The 22,012-nt window shown below is 38.5% G+C and overlaps 1 protein-coding gene across 1 annotated transcript in view; it reads right to left on the bottom strand.

Annotated features, from left to right (window-relative positions):
* ESR1 (estrogen receptor 1) overlaps positions 1–21,755 on the bottom strand; it is a 395,652-nt gene extending 373,897 nt beyond the window's left edge. Inside the window, exon 1 of the mRNA XM_053592428.1 lies at positions 21,638–21,755. The gene's annotated coding sequence lies outside the window, so the exon portion shown is untranslated. The remainder of the gene's footprint in view (positions 1–21,637) is intronic.
* Positions 21,756–22,012: the final 257 nt, after the last annotated feature.

Here is a 22,012-nt window from a genome sequence, read left to right as displayed (position 1 = left end):
ACAAGAATCTTTAACGGGCAAGTCTCACAGTGCCCCCTAACACCAGTTCCCATGGGGTATAGGAGTCCCTTAGCCTGTCCCAAGAGTGGAGTTCTGATCCTGGCAGATGGAATTAAGATAGCTGTGCTTTAGGCCCCTGCTAAGACCTTCTCATGACCTTCCCACAATGGCAGCCCCATGGCTGCCAAGACCTTCTCAGTATGGCTGCCTCACCAGCCAGCAAACTTATAGCAAATCCACTCTGGCATTCAAATATGGTTGCTATATACTGTTCAAGTCCTCCCACTCTTCCAAGCTTTCCACTCAACACACAGCTTCCCCCAACAACTGAAAACTCCAGAAAGGCTTCTTTGGTCCCGGACCTCTCTGGGGGGCCAGCCAATCCCAGCTGGTTACAATCACTTGCCTAATTCATCAGATTTCCACCTCTCCAGATCATACGCTGTATCCAGCTTGCCACCTCCTCACTATGCTCCCTGAGATATGACTTTGGGTAAGGTCCCCACACCAGGTATGGCTGGGTTCTCTCTTTTTCCTCAGTCCTTCTAGAAAAGCTCAGCGGAACAATCCTTCTGGTTCACCATCTTGCTCCACCCCACCAATATGACCCTAAATTTCTTAACCTTAACTTCTCTGGGCCTTAATTTCTTTACCTTGTGCAATGAAATGGATAATACTTGTTTTAAAAGACATATTGCACAGTTTGAATGAAATGAAAGAGGCAGAACACTCAGCTTATTGTCAAGCATATGATAAAAGAAAAATAAATGATAGATAGAAGAATATTAGCAATATAAATTGTCATCTTATTCCCTAAGGTTGACCAAAAAAAATGGGCCAATGAATTACACAAAGCATAAAATTTCAAAACACTCTGCCCACTTCTTTGTCATGAGCAAAAACTAGGTTTTGACCCTGCATTCTTCCTGAAAGCTACTAGTTTATTCATGTAAATAACTCAAATGATTGTACTACAGTAGTAGTATGTTGAGTACTTCTATCCCTTCAAACATTAAAGAGAAATACATAAAGATATTCAGTGTTATCTTGAACATGCAGGAGTTCTGGGAGAACTCTAATTTTCTTTGCCCCCTTTAGACCTCTTTTCTCTATCGGTGAATAAAAAAGGAGAAATTTACAAAACAAAATTTCCCTAGAGCTCTAAAGAATGATTACCATACAGCAGCCTGTTCACCAATTATGTTTTCACATGAAAATGAACTTTATAGATAGTATGAAAACACTCCAAGAAAGTTTTTATTTAAGTTTATCCAAAGCTGGGTGGCACCTATGGCTCAGTGGATAGGGCACCAGCCGCATATACTGAGGGTGGCAGGTTCAAACCTGGCCCCTGTCAAATTGCAACAATAACAACAAAAAAAGTTTATCCAAAGCATGACCATTTGAACTTCCCAATTGAAAAGCAGTTCACCAGCAGCCCCTCCCAAGCCCCCCAGCCTTCTCTCCCTTGCTGGTCTCCAAGTACCCTGGCCTCCCGAAGTTCTCCAGTGCCACAGGAAGGGCTCCTGCCTCCAAGCTTAACACTAGTTCTTCCTTCTACCTGGAAATTTCTTTCCCAAACAGCCACTGTCTCACCTCCCCACCTCCTTCATGTCTTGTTGCAAATGGTGTGTCTCAGGGAGGCCTGCTTGCCTCACCAATCCTATCATCCTCCTTCCACACCCACACGGCTGATCCCCCTCCTCTAGTTCTCCTTTGGCTCTTTCCCATATCCCTTACCACCTTCTGACATCAGGACCTACTGGAGTGTATTGTTTACCATCTGTCCGCCTCTGCCAAAAGACGTAAACTCCACAAAGGAAAGATCTTTGTCTATATGTTCCTTGATGGAACTAAGCATAGAGAACACTACCTTTAAGCAGTAGGAGCTTGCTATTTTTCAAATGAATGAATGAATGAAGTATAAACTGGGTTGTATGTGGGACTGCAGATAAAGGCAAAGCTCCATGAAAGGGAAGTGACAGATAGACGAACAAGGATCTAGCAAGACCGGGGTTCTTTTCTTCTCTCCTCACCTCTTACTGATTCAGGGTGTTTCTCCAACTCCCAAACATGCAAAGGAAGAAAATAAGGGCTAAGAGGGAAGAGAATAATAAAATGGTAAGATGAGAAAGGGAGGAGGAAGATCTGCAAAGGGTACTCATCTGAAAGGAGTTAAAATGAAATGTAAACCTTCCAACCAAACTGTGAGCAGAGTTACACTCTACCCTGCCCTCCTTTTCCCTTGCAGAAATTGAAACTAACCAAAAGATATTTTTAAGACCCAATAAAACTACATAATTTAAACAGACACTACTAATTGTCAGCAAGCAACAAGGACTCGCTGGGGCACCATAACCTATTTTTCAATCATTTAAATCATAAAACCACTCCCTCACCTCTGCATTCAGACATTGGCAAGGATAGATGTGATGTTTTTTTCCTCTCAATCCATTAATAATTTTTCTGACCAGTACAGTATTTTAGTAACAGGCAAAAATCTCATGCATGTTTTCAAAATGAGAAGTTCAATTCCTCAGTCACCACAAATAATCCCTTTTGAGTTAATTTCCCAGTACTTCTTGAGTGCTTATTAAGTGTTAGTCTCTGTACTAGAGCTAAAGTATTAAGATGATAAAACATGACTCTTAATTGTGGTTTAGTGCAATATTTCTCATTCATGCTCCTTGTCCAGATAGGACTTTCTGGAAAGAACTGGCTTCCTAAGGACAATCTCTTATTACTGCTTCATACAAAAGAAGATGTATCTTCTGCATATTCTCACCCACAAGATATTAGTATTAAATTTTATTTTCCCATTTTACGTTATGAAAACAATAGATTTTTATTTGTTTTCCATGTATGAAATATTACATTTTCTTATAATGTTTTGTGACATTCATTTATGCTCTCATTCATCAAATGTTCATTGGATACTACTAGATGCCAGGTAGGTGATATAGTCACAATGGTGAATAAACCGTGTGCACAACACCAACAAAGAGCTCCTCCCACTTCTTACCACCTTCCCCTTGAGAGTCACTGTTATCAAATGAGGTCACAGTCGAATCCCATGTAAAACTATTGTATAAATGATTTTCTAAGACACAATTATTCTTATTCCATTTTAAAATTTAATCTTATTAATTCCACAGAATTATAAAAATCATGAATGATCAATATGGGAAAGTTGGACAAAAGTGGAAGAAATAGAAATCATTCATTCATTATCCCACCACCAGGATCAGCCAGTGCTAATGGTTTAATATATTTCCTTCTTGTTTTATTCTTCCCACTGGATTATTTTTACTCTAAAAGGAAACATACCAAGAAAGAAATGAGATCAATATGGAAAAAATTAATCCAGTAGAAAAACCTAACATAAGATCTAAACAGTGTAAAGATAGACCATGTTCTTATATAAGAAGATAACATTCTCAAGCTATCAAACCACTGAAAATTAGAAAATACATTTAACTATAACCATATACCAAATATGTTTTGTACTTATCTGTTTATGTTAATTTTTAATAAAGTTGCATAAAGTTCTTTTAAATTTCATATGAAAGATTAAAGGTTGAAAACTAGACCAAAATTATAAATAACGATCATGAGTAGAAGAATCAAACTTGCCAGATGTTAAAATATACCCTATAGCTTGTATAATCAAAGCAGTATGTCTCAGGCCTGGCAATAGGTAAACAGATCAGTGGAAGAGAAAGGAATTTTTTAAGTAGATACTAATATGATTTAATTTGTTTGAGAAAAGACAGTTTATTGAATAAGTAATACATAAACTATTGGCTATCCATATAAAAAGAAAGAAAGTTGAATCTTTTAACTTTTATATTACAGTTGTGAAAATATACTAACATTTTAAAATAAGAAAATAGAAAACAGAAGTTTTAGAAGAAATTTTTAGAAAATCAGAAGTAGAAAAACCTTTTAGGGTAAGATAAGAAATTCAGAATTTCTATCAGAAGAAAGAAGATTTAATATCATAAAATTATTTCTTAACATTGTGGAAGAAAATTACAAATATAAAATTGAAGGACAAATTATTGATGAAGAAAGATTTAGTATCTAATATGATTCAAGAAAATCTATAAGAAAAAATGCTCAACATCACTAATCATCTGAAAATAGAAATTAAAACCACAATGATATCCCCTCACATTTGTTAGAATAGCTACTATCAAAAAGACAAAAGATAATAAGTATTAGCAAGAATGATGTGGAGAAAAGACCACCCTTGCACATTGTTGGGGAAATGTATTGATAAATTAGTACAGTCATCACAGAAAACAATATGGAGGCTCCCTAAAAAGTCGAAAATAGAACTACCATATGTTCCGCAATCCAACTACTGAGTATGTGCCAGAGGAAATGTAATCAGCATGAGGAAGAGATAGCTGTACTCCCGTGTTTATTGCAGCACCATTCACAATAGGTAAGATATGGAGTCAATCTAAGTGTCCATCAATGGATGAATGGAATTTTTTTTAAATGGGGTATATGTACACAATGGAGTACTATTCATTCAGTCTTTTTTTTTTTAACTGGAATTGTTTTTTAATTAAGTCTTTTGTACATAGATCATAAATACATTTATGCCATTATGGGATTTGAGGTGTTGATCATTTGTACAAATTGGAGTACTTACCTCCTACTAATCAACATAGCCTTCACCTCATTTACCCAATTACAGCATTAAGACATTTATTCAGTCTTTTTAAAAAAATAAAATCCTGTCATTTTTTTCTTTTTTTTATTTTCCTTTTTTAAAAAAAATAAATCACAGCTGTGTACATTAATGCAATTATGGGGTACAATGTGCTGGTTTTATATACAATTTGAAATACTTTCATGAAATCCTGTCATTTGTAATAAGATGCATGAGGCTGGAGGACAGTATGTTAAGTGAAATAACCAAGGCAAAACAAAGACAAAACCACATGATCTTATTCACATGCAGAATCTAAAATAGTTGATCTCATAGATGTAGCCGTGGAATGATGGTACCAGGAATTGAGGTTGGGGGAATGGTTGGGGAGATTTTGGTCAAAGGATACAAAATTTCTGTTAGACAGGAAGAATAAGTTCAAGAGATCTATTGTTCCACCTGCTGACTATAGTTAATATCAATATATTCTTGAAAAATGCTAAGAAAATAGATGTTGTGTTCTTACCACAAAAATGATAGCTTTGTGAGGTAACACATAAATTCATTAGCCAGATTTAGTCATCCTAATATATATGTATATATATGTATATTTCAAACATCATATTATAGTTGATAAATTAATATAATTTTAAAAATCTGGGCGGCACCTGTGGCTCAAAGGAGTAGAGCGCCAGCCCCATATACCGGAGGTGGCAGGTTCAAAACCAGCCTGGCCCTGCCAAAAACTGCAAAAATAAATAAATAAATAAATAAAAATCTGTAATAGTCAAAGAGCTTTTACATACGTATAAATTAGTAAGAAAAAATGCAACTAGATAGGAGGAAAATGGGTCAATTACCCATGTAATTGACAAGACAAAATCCAAAGAAACAAGAAAAACATGAAAAGATGCTTAATGTCATTAGAAGTCAAGAAAATGAAAAGAAAATTGACAACGCTTACTCGTTAGATTGGCAAAAATTAGAAAGTAGGAAAACAGCACTAGTGGAAAATGATGCTCTCAACCATTGCCAGTGGAACTGTGATTTGCTATTATATTTTTAGAAAATACTATGAAAAAATCCACTAAAATTTAAAGATACACATAACTTTTAAATCAGCAATCCTACTTTTGGAAATTACACCATAGAAATAAAACCATTAAGAACTAAGAATATGTGTCTAAAAACATTTGTAGTGACATTACTTTTTCATCTGTTGAAAACTTTTCACAACAGACGCCTTTTGATAACACATTAGTTGAATACATTTTAGTAAAGTCATACCTTTTGCAACTATTAATTCTCAGAATTTCCAAGATATGTTGCAAAATGAGAAGACGAAGATATATTACGAAGTGATAAAACTAAGATTAAAAAGTAATACACACACAATGTACATAGCCACATCCCACATCTTAAGATAAATAGGAACCATTCTCCAAATATTGTTGTATATATTTGCATAGGGTTGGATGACTGTGGAGAAAATGGTAAAGAATACCTATAAATCTGTATTCATTGATTTCTCTGAAGGAGTACAGTGAAAGGAAGAAGGGAGGGAAACAACACCCCAAAAACTTCTGCAGCACAACCGAAAATGTTCATGGCACAGTAACAAGAGAAGATGTAAAAAGTAAAAATTGTATCTGTTATATTAATGGAAGGTATTGAATTCAATAAATAAGTGCATAGACAAGGACTTAGAGGTGACATAGCTGAATAAAATAGTGATTTGATTTCTACATAGCATTATGGACAATTTCTGCTTGGAATTTTTAAAGAGAGTTTCTGTAATACCCTATTTTAAAAGGAACTAAAAAGAATCTGGAAATAACCCTCAAGAATCTCATAAAGAGCTTTGCCCTTTGACCTTCTATTTCTACTTTTAGGAATTATCCTTAAGAAAATAAACATATGTGGCTAATAATGCTTTTTAAAACACCAAAATCATATAAAGAAATTCTAATGTTAAACAAATTCTACAAGATGCAATAAAACTTCAACTTGCAAAATATATACTTGTAAGAGTGCCTGTATGTCTGTTTTATGTATATGTCTTACACACATGTACTATGTACCTATACCTAAATACTAGGTAAATTACAAATGGAAATAGTGTTGTATTTTGGATTTTCATTAATATTATATAATGAGAACTTTCCATGTTTTTCAATATACACACATTTACACCCATAAAGATAACATACACATATGTATCACTAAGAAGAAGACTAAATGAAACTGTACTAAAATATTAATTAGTGATTATCTATGGCTGATGGGAATATAGACCATTTGTATTTACATCTTTTTTCTATCTTTTCTAAACTTGCTAAAACTAATATGCATTCTACAATATGCAAAAGCACAATTACTATTTTTGCATGGATGCATAGGAAAGGTAACAATTTCATTTTGAAATGAAAAATGGCACTTCTAGTCAATTCTAAGCATTCAGAGGCATAACCTTTCTCTAACACTCCTTCCACATTAAAAAGTAGTGCTAAGACTCTCGGTAACCTGAACACGTGGCTTACATCACATAGACAAAAGTGGAAGCCCAGAGCCTTCTAGAATAACAAACTATCCCTCCAGTATCTTAAAAACCCCAGAACACATCCTCACCTTTCGGGCGTGAATCTCTCAGGTAGACAGTGCTCAGAGAGGCGGCACAGAAATCGTGCGTGTGATTCCAGACCAGCAAAGCTGTCTTTTGTATTATGTCTTTGGAAAAATATTCCTAAGTTATTTCTTCAGATGTCCAGATAGAGCAGATTTCTACAGCTTGGTCTGAGGTCTCAAAATTGGAAACACCTTCTCCATTTTTTCTCTCCTTTCTCTTCCTGGTTAGAAAGGATTTCAGCTGGAACACGAGGCAAGGGTAGTGGTGTGGGAAGGCAAACAAGGTTGCTGTGGGGACCTGGTGTGCTCCTGTGGCACAGCAAGGACGACCAATAAGCTCTGTTCTTGTCCCGGGAAATCTACCCTGAGAGCACCTGACTGGCCAGGGAGATAAACATCGGCCCTGTGAGGCATGCTTCTTCCCCCCGCCTCCCTTCCCACCCGGCCTGGGAAGGCATCTTGCCTCTAGTTGATGCAAATAAGGATTCCCAGCTACATCTTTTTCCCGTGTCCCAGTGGGATGGAAGAAAGACCCACAGAAACACGAGCGAGTATCTTTGGGGAGCATTAGCCAATCTGTCCTGGTGCCAAAGTAACCTGGAGACATGTTCTGCATGTTTGAGATGAGTCAAAATCAAAAACCTAGTCTGAAGAGCTTTTCAATTTCCAATTAGTAACAAAATGGTATTTGGACTTCGATAAGTAATAACATGTTACTATTTAAATAGGAGCCAAAACAATGACTGACTGCTGCAATGGGAAGAAAAAGCAGACATGGGTATGTACACACGTGTTCTTGGCTGATTCTAGTTCCCGGGCTCTGGTTTTCTTTATAATTATGGAACCCAAACTTCCACATGACTAAGATTTTCACTTGTGTGTGCATATGTATGTGTGTGTGTGTGTGTATATACATGAAAAATAACTTCAGACTAGGTAGAAAATTCTGATCCATTTATTACTATGTGTCAGGTCAACAATATGACACATAGAAAAATAGTGTCATTAGCTCTGTGTCATTGTTAAGTAAACAGACCAAAATATATTGAGCAACTGAATCTTTTAAGACTTAATCAGCCATAATCAAAATGTGCATCAGCGTTCCCATTAGCACATACCCAGACTGACAAATTAATAAAAGAAGCCCCCTCCTCTCGCCATCTGACATAAAGACAGGAATTACAACGAACAATACTGGAATATCAATACTGGGTTGCAATTTACTTAGAGACAAGATTAAAGTAACAAGATAAAGCCAAAACTGAGAGAAATCACAGCTAATAGGTACCAAGAAGAATGGAAATGTAGCAGAACAGTCATTTGTCCCAAATAGAGAATGGAGAGACATACTGGTAGCTTATTCATCAGTGGAAATAAACACATATTGTTATATTGTAGTCAGTTCATGATTATTCATGTGTGATTTACCAGTTTTGAGGATTATCTTTCCCTCTGCCAGCCTTTGAGCATCTGAGTCACCTCTTCCCATCTTTAGTTCATGTACACCCAGAAAGAAACTCCAAAATTATGTTTACCATTAATCCATGTCAAACTTAACTAAGAAAGTAAAACTGATGACATGACTCTTCTTTACTCGTCAAAAGACCCCCTTCAACTCTCTACTCTGGGACCAAATCTAGGGACACATTTTCACTAGTGGGAAAGAAGTCAACAGGAGATTGAGCCTGATAAATAAAGCTGACCAGCTAACCCTTGGCTGTTGTCTTTTTGCTAAGTGACATTGATCCAGACATATATAATCTGTCAACTCTATTAAGTGTCATTTATAAATAGGAAAAGGTACTCATATAATGATGAAAAATGGAAGAGCCATTGTCCGTGACCTATACAGGATCAGACTTCAGGCTCTATATTTGAATGGATAAGTTCTAAACAGCAAAAAGGAAATCACGGAATGAGTCACTCACAGTGGGGATATGAATATCAGTACACCATGGAAGTCTGAGCTCCTCATTTCAGCAGATTATAAATTCTTCATGGGAACTCTTTTTATTTCAATTCCGTAATTCTTTGCCAACATAACCTACATAACCTGGAAACCCATATTTACAGGGACAAAGATCTTGAGTTTTTGTCTCAAGTTCAAATCCTGTGATTGCATTTACCAGCTGGATGGTCTTCAGAAAATTGCTTGATTTCTCTAAGCCTTGGTTTGCTTCCTGACCAAGTGGGTATAATCATGCCCATTCCTAGAGCTGTTATAAAGACTGAATAAGCTCTTTCCTATAAAGCACAAAGCAATATGGCCAGGAGAAAATAATCTGTTGGATGAACATATAACTGTTACTACTGTCATTATACTAACTACTTGACTGGATTTACTGACTCTGAGAATGAGAAAAGTAACCCATAAAAGACCCCACTACTTGGGAGGCTGAGACAAGAAGATTGCTTGAGTGCAGGAGTTTGAGGTTGCTCTGAGCTACAATACCACAGCACCCTAGCCTGGACAACAGAGTGAGACTCTTTCTCAATGATAACAACAACAACAACAAAGTAGCCCAGAAAAGAAATAGGACTTTAAAGAATTGACTTTGGAACTTAAGAGTTGGATCTTCAAAAAATAAAAGAGTGGGGTTAGGGCCAACCTCATGTGTGGCCACTACACATTTGTCTAACCTACAAATAGACATTCTATATATTTTATTTCTTAGGCTTCAGAATCTTCCTACTTAAGACCAGCATTTAATATTAAGAGAGCCAAGCACATATGAGGATGAGAGAAACACTGATGTCCTATGGTTGTTTATAAGGTAGAAAGACACCAAAATGGGGGAGAATAATTCTGGTGATTCTACCTAAGTGACTCAGTCACTCAGACAGATGCACCATGAGCCCTGGGTTCAATGGCATCTAGAATCCCAATGGTTTTGTTTCAGACTTCTTTCAAAGTCCCAGCAAAAGCACAACCTTAGAATCTTCTGGAATAATGAGTTTCAGATCTAGGACCTCAAAGTGGGAAAGGAAATGCAAGACTACTCAAAGACTGACATGTGCATAGAAACAAAAAAACAGAAGAAAGGAAGCAGCAATGTATCAAAAATGGTGTGGGATTCAAAGTGCGAGCCGCACTGCTTCTCCTCCTCTGTTCTGCTCCAGCCACACTGAGGCCTCATCTATTTGTTAAAAACTTTTCCTTCCTCTTTTTATTGTTTGTTGTTGTTGTTGTTGTTATTTGAAAATATTACAGGGGTACAAATGGTTGTGGTTACATGGATCACTTTTATTAACTTCAGTTGGGGTTGTAAGTGTGCCCTTCACCCAGGGTTCATTGCAGGTTTTCAGCCATCCTCCCCTTCCTTTCCCCACTGCTTGACTTCAGCTGAGCTTTGCTTCCCTCTGTGCACATGGGCACTCATTGATTAGTTCCAGTTTAGTAACAAGTGCATGTGGTATTTGCTTTTCCATTCTTTAGACATTTCACTCAGGATAATGGTCTCCATTCCATCCAAATTGTTGTGAAAGGCCTTAAGTCATCCTTCTTCATGGCTGAGTAGGGTTCAATAGTATCCATATGCCACAATTTGTTAACCCACTCATGAATGGATGACCACTTGGGTTGAGTGAATTATGAATTATGAAGTATGCTGCAAAAAAACTTTCGAGTAAGGTATATTTTTCATAAAATGACTTCTTCTTTTGTGGGGGTAAATGCCCAGTAGTGGGATTGCTGGATCAAATGACAGATCCACTTTTAGTTCTTTGAGGAATCACCATACTCTTTTCCAGAGAGGTTATACTAACTTGCAGCACCACCAACAGGTTATAAGCATTCCTTTCTCTCTGCATCCACACCAGCACCTATTATATTTGGACATTTTAATAAAAGCCATTCTAACTGGGGTCAGGTGATATCTCACTGTGCTTTTACTTTGCATTTCCCTGATCTCTATTGTCTTTCTTTTTGCTATCCAAAAGAGGAATCAAACTCACCACATGGGGCTGGTAAATAGTATAGGCACTTTCTGCTGGGAAGTAAGAAGCTACAGGAGCTCACCCAGTAGCGCTTCTATGATTCACAGGAGAGTTTGTTCACAGCTGGTCAGACTCTTAATAGAAGGATTAGAACTAAAACTATTTTTTTTTTTTTTTTTTTTTTGTAGAGACAGAGTCTCATTGTACCACCCTCGGTAGAGGGCCGTGGCGTCACACGGCTCACAGCAACCTCCAGCTCTTGGGCTTACGTGATTCTCTTGCCTCAGCCTCCCGAGCAGCTGGGACTACAGGCGCAGAACTAAAACTATTTAAAATTCCCCAGCCAGAGGAGTTTTGTGGGGCGAGGTGCTTCTAGAGGGCCTGCAGCCAGCCACACTCTTGCAGGCAAGGTCCTATAGTTCTCCATGCCAGGGGAACAGTCCTGAACCCCCAGCCTGGAAGACTGGCCTGACCAGTCCCACAGCACTTCTGTGGGCAGTGTCTAAGCCTGGAATGGGTGATGTTATTTACAATTTTGGTTAGTCACTAAGTAATATCTTTGCCTAGAAACCTTCATTTCCTACACAGGAGGGGAGACGGGATCCAGCTAAACATTTTCCTGAAATACTTCACCAAAACAGCCCCATTCTATAATCAGGAAGTTACCACGCCAAGCAATATGTACCAGCTTGGTCCTCAGTGAAGTCAGGTTTAGTCTACGGGCATTTCAAGCTGATTGGCAAACAGACCTCGGCCCCACACACCTCCTCTTGTTGCAATTAGGGAAGGTTATATAAAAATGAGTCTTAGGTATTCAGGTGAATCAGACTTCCTGTGCCTTGGAACATTTTGAAGGATAGCATAGTATTTACGAATCGGGGGAGGGGACTTTTAATTTGTTATATCTCTTGCCTGCTACTGGATTCACAAACTGCTAAATAAATACATGACCTCTCAAGTTGGCGTCTAGGCAGTGGTGACATTTTGTACTTTCCTTGTAATATAAGCATGGCTTTTCAAGAGGTTTGCGAACTAGTTTAAAAATGTTCTATGGAGGAAATGAGAAATGGACTTGAAGGTCAGTAAGTTATTTTCTCCTTTAAATTTCAAATAAAAATGATGTTATTATTAGGTGACCACAAAAACAAGTGAAATGCCTACCTGTCCACCTGAATGGCTTTTCTTTTCCCTGATGAAACTGCCACTTGTCACATGGAATAATTAAATTCAATAGAAATGTTTTTTAATGATAGAGAATACAGAGATCGTGTCTCTATTTTAAGGTAGGTCACTGAATACATCAAGTCTGCATTCTGAGGATGTTCTCCTATTTGAGGGTTAAATGCACATTCACATTTTTGCTTCTTATTAGCACCATACAGCTGGCAGAGAAGAAGGAGATTGTGAAATTCAAATCAGGAAATGTTTTCACTTGCTAGCAGCTATGATAAAGCTCTGAGGGGGAAAAAAAAGAGTGAAATAAAAAAGCTTTAAAAAAAAAAAAGTCTGAGTTTTCAGTATGTAAAGTGGACTATTGAGCATTGTAGGTAAACTGGTTAACTTCCCTAATAACCAATTAAGTAAAGAAACCTCATCCACCAAATGGAGGCAGGGATTTTGTTAAATGATGGTAGTTCACGGATAGTATCCTTTATTTCAACTCAAGAAACACACAGAGTGGTCATCAGATAGAAGCCACACTGCCAAGACCTCGCAGGACATGCTTGATAATCAAAGACATTAAATGAAAAATTATTCTCCACTGGCCAAATTAGTTCTCATGAATTCACGGACAAAGTCAGGAGAAAGGGGAAACTAAGACATTCACACACAGCTCAAAATTCAGATTAATATCTACCTTTTCTCAAAAAGAGCTGTGCTGAGATTTGGTCCTTCATTCCTGGACGACATGAAGAGATCTTTGTGCTTACGTCTTTCTGGGTGTCTTTTTCCTCGTGCTTTTTAACATAGAAGGAAGGAGTAGTGTGATTTCTAAAGATTTCCTTAATCAGAGCTGGTTTGATTCCCCATTATTCTTAAAGGGAATAATGTGATTTTAAAAAAAAAGTAATCTCCTTTATCAGTAGGTACTAAAGAATTCGTGTTTTGCTCATGATCACATCAAATTCCTTCACCATATTCTTCTACAAAGCTAAGTAGAGTATAAGCTGTTTACCACTGATGCAATTAGCAAGCATTTTTATTCATTCGTGCATAGGCCATCCTCCACATCAACTCTGGTTCATGGGATGACTTTCATTTCTGTAGATCCATTTAGCCATTAGAAAAAAAAAATAACTCCTGGCCCAAGGTACTTCAAATCACAAGCTCACCAGCACAGAGGAGCCTGCACAGCAGGGTTCTACCACAGACCTTGAGGCACCAGCATATGATGGAAAAAGGAGTCACTGCACAGAGCAACTAAGAATTTAGTGATGTCACTTAATACACAGCTTTATGAAACAACTTCCTTAATTCTTACTTGTATATCAAATTCTTGAGTGCTTCAAAAATATGCCATGGGGCATTTTTTGCCGTGTGTTCTAGACATCATTCCAAGCTGTTTTTAAAAAATGCTCTGGGCTATTTGTTTTTTGTTTCTAAAATGTTGTATAGTGGCTTCCAATGTTCAGACGTGATGGAGTGAAAAAAAAACTTATTTAATTCTTAACTTTGTTTTTCCATCTGATAAATTAGCATGCCTGTGTTTTTCCCTACTTCCAAGCAAGAGCAATCCTAATTTACAAACTTTTTTTCTCAATTAAGGAAAAAACAACAAATGGAAAGTTTCGCATTGAATTAAGGAGTCTTTAGAATTAGCAGGTGCACACTGACAGATTTACAGGGGTTATGGACTGATAGCCATATTTTTGGACTGGGAAACATCTGCTCAAAGTAGTTTTGGGTTTCTGTATCAAACAGAAGAAAAAACACCACGCTGATTCTGAGACTGTGGTAGTTGTTTTTTTCTTTTTTAAAGCAAAAGTCATGCAAATTTTATTCTAGTGGGTTTGTATATTCCATTGCTCTGTTCTAATAAAATTGTGGAGATCATGGAAATTGTCATATGAGAAAAGGGCAAAGGTAAGTGAACATCAGAATTTTTAATGGAAAATTCATAAATATCGATGTAGAAGAAAAAAGGGGGCCAATTAAATATAACATTGAACGAAACTATAAAAGAAATTTCTTTTCTCTGCACAAGTCAGATTACATGGTCTTCCTCCACCACTTCAACCCAGAAACCTAAAATAGTGAAATCTAATCCCTGGAACTACTCAGAGGTAGACCTGTCACAGATAATAATACAGATATGGAAAAATTTTGCACAAACATGCAACAACCTTGGTAATGAACTTTTTTATTTTTTTTTTAACCTCAGCCTTTTTGTCTTGCTCTAAATAATTCCATGAAGCAAAGAATTGGCTGAGATTCAGTAAATTTGGACTGTGGACGCTGACCAAATTGCTTGACATTCTACTTCCATCCCTTCTCCTACTTTCAGGCCTCATTTTCCCTCCAAGTGACTTTCTGGTTATATATTATCTGGTTTGGCCGTCTCTACTGCCCACTTCAGATAATTGCTCAACTCTCCACTTGGCTCCTCGCTGGGTAGGCTTGACCTAAGAGAATGGATGAAGAAAGAGCCAGCATTTTCTTTTGATCTCTTAAAACTCAGGATTCCATTATATAATCTATCATAAATCCTAGTAGTCAGGATTGACATCAACTTTCAAACTTGCCATGATGTGACACTCCTAGTTGATTCATTATCAATTCAGACATTTCTCAATTAACAAGAGCTCAATACTTCAGTTTGTCAGTGATAAGACATTTTTCTCAGTTGCCTTCTCAATTTTTTTGAGGGTTTCCTTGATTAATTTCTCTCTTCTGCAATCTAAGCTTCATAGGCCAAATGTTCTAACTGGCTATCTGCCTCTGAGGTTTAAGCTCACAGATGTTTCCTTGTGACCATGGCAAATACCACCCCTCTGAGAGTAGGCTTGATAAATAAAATTGGCAATAAATTTAGAACTGAAGAGCTGGATAAAGAAATCAAGTGCAGCCCATGTTAGCTATGCTTCTGTAAATCTACCAACTTGTCTAGGACAGCCAATAGCAATGAATTCTAGGAATCCCATCAACAAATTAAATTCTTCAATAATCGAGGGAAGGGGTCGGGTAAATTCCCACCCAAAGGGTACATTATACAGGTACATGGCACAATAAGTGGGTGTAGGACACATCTTCTACTCGAACTCAAATTTTAAAAATGCAAACTATGGAATCATTTGTAGCCCCACGTTAATTTAAAAAAATTTTTTTAATCTTCAATAATCATAAAACCTTTTCCTATGGAACAATATAAATCTCTTCCCCTACTGAACATCTTACCAGGGCTTCTAACAAGTAGAAAATTGGCACATTTAAATTTCATTTCTATTTCAAAGGTGGAGGGAGGAGTAAAATGGACAGAATCCAGCTGGTGAGAGCGAAGTGCAGCAAGGGCCCTGCAGAGTTCAAACCGGAATAATGTGTGAGCTGTTCTAAGTGACTAATACACCACCACGTCAGTACTGCTTATGCAACACCCCTGCCACAGTAAGCAGGAGGTCTCTGCCTCCCACTTTTCTTTTCCTAGAAAACACTTTTCCATGAATATTTGCCTTCAGAAATTAGACTTGAAATGTCTTAGCAGCTTTCAAAGTCATGAACTTCTTTACGTCAGCTTCCACTATAAAATAATGACCATTGGTATCTTTTGTTTCTTCATCAATAAATCTGTGATAGAGATTTCTGGCCAGAGAATTCATAGAAAGTACGCACTTGCTTGATTTCTGAAGGCCAAATGATCTGGAGGAATAGACCAACAGACCAAGACGAGCAGTGTTCTTCCTACCGAACATCAGGATGTCACCCTTCCCCCCGCCCCACACACACACACACTTCTCTGCTCAAAATTCAAAGCCCAGGCATTGCCCACAAGGAACATTCTCGGAGATATAGTGTTATCACTTGAGATTTTACTGTAACAGAATTTAAATTATTTGGTGTGTTTGGCCTCACCTCCCACCCCCACCACCTCCTCAGAGGTCGAAGCTTTTTCCCTTTTTAATTGTTGCCCTTACCTTTTATTTCCCCTTAGAAGAGAAGAAAGAGAAAGAGAGAGAGCACACTCGTTCTCCTTCCCCCAGCCTCTGGCCGCGAAATTCGGCATTCTCATTCCCTTGTAGGCAGCTGGGAGAAATGCCATAGTCTTCCAATCAGAGTCCTAAACCAATGACCTGATAACACATCTGTCTTTTAGTCCCCACACAGATGCCTATGAGTTTTATTAGCAGTCAAGTCACTGCTCTAAACAGAGGTTGCTAAGGGCAAGAACTATAGAATCATAAAAAGTTACAGCCACATGGCGACAGGGTCCCTTTAGTCCAATGCCTTCACGTATTTAATGAGAGAAATGAGGCCTCAGAAGCCAAGGACTTGTTCAGTTTCCAATATAAAGTACCTATTGAGTAACAATAAACAATCTTGACAACTATAATCTAATAGAAATATGACCATTTTCTTCTGAATCTATACCTTGACCAAATAAAACAATCTGAGATGAAAGTATTCCAAATGATTAACATTTTACCACATGTGAGGTATGTAACTTTCCAAAGTTCTACAACTTAGTCTGCATCATATTGCTAGCATATCTTTTTTTTTCTGGAGACAGAGTCTCACCTGTTGCCCTGCTACAAGCCATATCCTCCACCTAGCTCACTGCAACCTCAAACTCCTGGATTCAAGTGATCCTCCTGCCTCAGCCTCCAAAGTAGCTGGGACCACAGGCACCCACCACAACATCCAGCTAATTTTTCTATGTTAAGTAGAGTCAGGGTCTCACTCTTGCTCAGGCTGGTCTCAAACTCCTGAGCTCAAGTAATCCTCCTGCCTTGGCTTTTCAAAGTGGTAGGATTATAAGTGCCTGGTCCCATTTGCCAAAGGACATGGATGGCATCTTCCAACCCAACCTCGGGGAGAACGTTTGTTTACAGGATTCTGCTGCTGGACACTTGATGAAATCTGAGGGGAAAAATAGGCGTCAAACCCAGTGGTACTCTGCTATTGCAGCCAAGGTCAGGAACCATGACTCCACAGACCTAGCACATCTACTCACACTGACGAAGTTCTCTGCGATTGTCAACTTATTGCGGCCTGTCTCTTCTTGCTCGGGATTAGCAGTAACCACAAGGACCTGTGGATTGTCTGCAAGGCAGCAAAAAAGGGGAGCTGGAAGACTGTGCCACCCCATTTTTATTCATTCTTAGCAGGAAATCTCAAAGAACTGAGAGTTGTAACTGCCTTGAAATAGTAGACTAAAGTCAGTTTAAGCTCTTGAAGACTGTGGTTTCACAAATGAAACTCCAGGTGTGCATCTGATAAGAATCTTCCAGGTTTTCAGAACAAAAATCCTAGGGCAGCTCCTTCCACTAGTCTTCTCATAAGAAATCAGAGAGCATCCCCCAAAGACTACAGGCAGCCCCAGAAAGAAGATTCTACCATGTCTCCACAATCCCATCCAGTCAGCTGCTGTGATGACATCTCACATCAAGGCTTGGCCAACAGGCCGGGGAGGCTGAGACTCGGCACCCACACTCCCACCACTGCACTCTCTCAGATCTTTAGGAGCATAAACCAACCCACCTCTCACCCATTTCATGGACCACACCCAGGCTACTCTCGCTCGGTAACAAGATTTCCACATACAACAATTTGCATGTTATAAAAGGGAGCTTTTTACAAAGCTCTTGTACCTGCATGAATTCATTTAATCTTCATCAATAGCTGGAAAGCTTCTGTAGGGGAGATGTCATCATTCCCATTTGAGAGATGAAGATTGTGAGGCTTCAGGAGGGTGGACTATTATCCCCTACCAGCCCCAGATACTCAGCTTGCCATGGAAAAGTTCATGTCGATTAGAATCTTTAAAAATTAATACTCTCTCAAGTGATGGCTGAGAGCATGAGCTTTGGAATTAGATGAGCTTATCTTCAAGTCTCAGAGCTGTCATTATAAAGCTGTGGATCACTGCACACATTACCTATCTTTGCAAAGTCTTATTCTCTTCATTTGGACAAAGAGAATCATAATGTCGTTTACCACTCGTGGTTGTTGTGAGGATTGCATATAATACCTATAAAAGCCATTGCACAGAGTAAGAGCTCCCCAAATGTTAGATGCTGATATAATTGCTATTATTAACACCTCATGGGCACTAAATATTTGTTGTGGGGCTGGTAAGGGAGAGATTATCTCAAGTCTTTGGTACTAGGTGGAATTAGAACATTAGTGAAAAATTCTACGTGTGCACAGACTAAGACACTGCCCCCCTCAAAAAAGAAAAATGTTTCAAAAGTCCCTAAATAAATGTGAAGCATTTGTAAGACATTTTTGACATGCTTATCTCAGCCAGATTTTTGCTACCCTTCTCATCCCAAAGATAGTCAGAGAGGAGAGAGTGACTGCAGGGAAGGACGTTAGAAGTCTCCAGGCTTTCTCTTCCTTCAAAAGCAACAGCATTTCAACAAGTGGTATATCCGGCTGGCTAGACTAACTGCCCTTTATTTTTCAAATAAAGTTCCCATTTATGGTCAGAGGTGCATAAACTCCTAGCAACGTTGGTGCTTACCTTAAGTATCAGGTACCATGCTAGGCTTAGGATGAAAATGACCTACCTTTTCATATTAACTTTCTAACACTGGAAGACTGCAAATGGTTTCATTAGAGGTTTCATCTCATTTACTCCATAAAATTATATCTGGCATCTACTCTTAGTTACCCCTACTTTGCAGATGAGAAATTTGAAGCCAGAGGTGAAATAATTTGCCTCAAATTGCACAGCTAGAAAGTGGTAAACTCAGGTATTTCCCATGGATTTGACTTGAACTACTTAAGATCTGAATCCTCACCACAGTGTTATCTGCTGTGAAAAACTTGAGCGGAAATATAAGCTTTCTAAGAAGCAGAAGTTTTTAAGGGTGAATAGATAGTGTGGTCCTTTCCTCTAAAAGCACCACAGACTTCCAGAAAGAAAAAGTTTATACTCCTTAGATAACACCATAGAACTCACTGATGTGGCAGGTTTTGCTGCTGTGATCCAGCGGGAATGATCCAGAGGAAGTCTAAGAATATGGTGCCCAGAAGACAACCTCACCAGCAGCACTATCCCCTTCAGCAAAAGCCACCTGCAAAGTGCTTGCCCCATGGAGGGGATGGGCCCATCTCAATAGGCACTGCCCTCAGGGAAGCATGTGCTGTGGGTTGTTGAGTTTTTTACAAACAGTGTGGATGGTCTACTCAGAGATGGGTCACCCTCTTTCTCGCCTCTCTGGCCTTGTAGCCAATCTGCAGCCATAGAGCAGAGCTGTTCTCTATTCAAAGCCTGTCTCCTGAGCAGCTGTCTTGACCACCTTGGCTAAACGAGCACAGGCAAATACTCAGAGGAGACCCACAGATAAATACGTGGATATATTTAGAGGGAACCAGAAGTAAGTAACTATATTGTATAGAGCAGGCGTCCTCAAACTGTGGCCCGTGGGCCACATCAAGCGGTGTGAATTGTATTGTTTTGTTTTTTACTTCAAAATAAGATATGTGCAGTGTGCATAGGAGTTTGTTCATAGTTTTGTTTTTTTCTTTAAACTATAGTCTGGCCCTCCAACAGTCTGAGGGACAGTGAATTGGCCCCCTGTTGAAAAAGTTTGAGGACGCCTGGTATAGAGGTTTAGAGAGTGAGGGTAAAGTAGGTGGTAGCTAGCTTTAAATCGTAAACTAAATAAGAGACACAGAGTTCACGGAAATACAAGATTTTTGACTTTGTTCTTGCTGCAAGTATAAGACACATTAACTTGATCCCTTTCCTCGATGATCACAAGCCATAAAACAAAGCAAAATAACTCCAAGTATCTAAGAAAAATATCCTGGTGGTAAATATGACCCTTGTATTCTTATTCACAATTTGCCTTCTTTCCCCTACACATTATATCTCTTGACACCTAATATAAATCACTTTTATTTCTGATTTCTTTGAAAACCGAACAACCACCATAGTACTGTATCCAACCTTCACAACATTACATCCATGTATTGCAAGGCCTAGAGGCCTAGTGGGCTATCTTCACAGGACAATCACAAAATCAGAGGCAACTTTTGTTTTTGAAAACTACCAAAGGATTTTGCAGAATAGAAATGGATTTTGGACTCTAAATATCAAACATTCTCATCCAACTTAATTTCTTTTGTTTTTCTGTGCAGTTTAAGACTCAGTTCAAATACTTCTGCCTGGTATTCCTCGGGTTACTATCAAACTTAAAATATGTATATATCACATTCAGAACCAGATGAGTTTCCCAACAACCTCATACCTAGAATTGCTTTGCAAGCCTATTAGATCTAGCCCATAAAGCTGTTAAAAATCTGGCACCATTGAAGGAGAATCATTGCCATGATCCCAAGTCCTGATAAAGCCCAACCCTTATATTAAGTAATCTCTCAAAAAAGAAAAAAAAATTTTTGATCGTGTGGGCTTCTATGGGCATGTCTGAAAGAACAAATACTGGTGACCTTCTTGACAAAGCATGAAACTTACACATTAACGAGCATTTCCTGCAACATGTGGCATTCCTCTAACCAAAATGAAAGTATCCTGCCCCTTCTTCTGTGCCTGCCACGTCATTACCCGAGTAGCACGTTACTATATGTGGAGTCATTATGAACACACCATCCTGAGGCAAAAAAGAAACCCACTTTTTTTTTCATATAAACAGAAAACTGAGCCAGGAGGACAAAAAAGAACTTGCCTAAAATCAAAGGGCGATTTCAAGACGGGTGGTTCATTCTTGTATGGCTAGATTGCGTATCTTTTCAGAAACGCAATCTAGGAAACAAATAATGGCTTATTCAGATTGCGTGGTGCAAAGTCACATTAAGTTATGGCACCGAAGATTAAGAAAACAGATAATAGGGCCATGCCAGTCAGAGATCAGTCCAATTAAGAATTTTTAAAATTCCAACACATTTCAACAACACCAAATCTCATCGCCAGAGCTGGATTCCATAAATATATGTTATCTGGGACAGGCAGGCAGTCTGTCGGGGTTGTCCTAAGAAAGGGGTAGTCGGATTGCCCTCTGACTTCTGAATATTATTCCAAAAGTGAATTTCCACTGTACTAAGTAAGACGTAACATTTTAACATAGAAGCAATACTTGCCAGCAACTTTGCAAAATATCCGTGAAGCAATAGAGAAAAAGGAACATCTCTTAAGATGAGAGGTAAGCTCTGAAGTTACATCATGCTTGTAAACAGTAGCACGTTACAGCAAAAAAGAAAAAAATATGGAGAAGAAGGAAGAGGAGTACCTACTTGAGGAGAAGAATGTCACTCAGAGCCTGTCTTCTCACTCTATAGTATGGGCAGAAGGAAGGACCGTGACCCTTCCGTGCCTGTTAAAGAGCTTCTGGCCATGGAGCCTGCATTTTCAGTTTGGTAGAATCCGGTTCTGAGGCAGGAGACAGGAGACTATTATGACCATGAAATTAGGAAATGCTGTAACTCAAAAATAAAGAACTAGCACCACCATTTGACTAGGACTGGAAAATCTCCTTTAAAAGACAGAGGGAGGGGGTGGCCTTCCTTTCTCCAAGCCAGGCCTGAGTCTTACTTTCTTAGCACTTCCATTAAGACAGATATTAGGAAGAGCTGGGTGATGTGTTAATCTGCCTGAAATTTTTATTAATG

The sequence above is a fragment of the Nycticebus coucang genome, chromosome 5 (assembly GCF_027406575.1).
Source record: "Nycticebus coucang isolate mNycCou1 chromosome 5, mNycCou1.pri, whole genome shotgun sequence".
In the NCBI taxonomy this organism is placed as follows: Eukaryota; Metazoa; Chordata; class Mammalia; order Primates; family Lorisidae; genus Nycticebus; species Nycticebus coucang.
The sequence above is the reverse complement of the archived record's forward strand: the minus strand, read 5'-3'. Positions and strand labels throughout refer to the sequence as shown.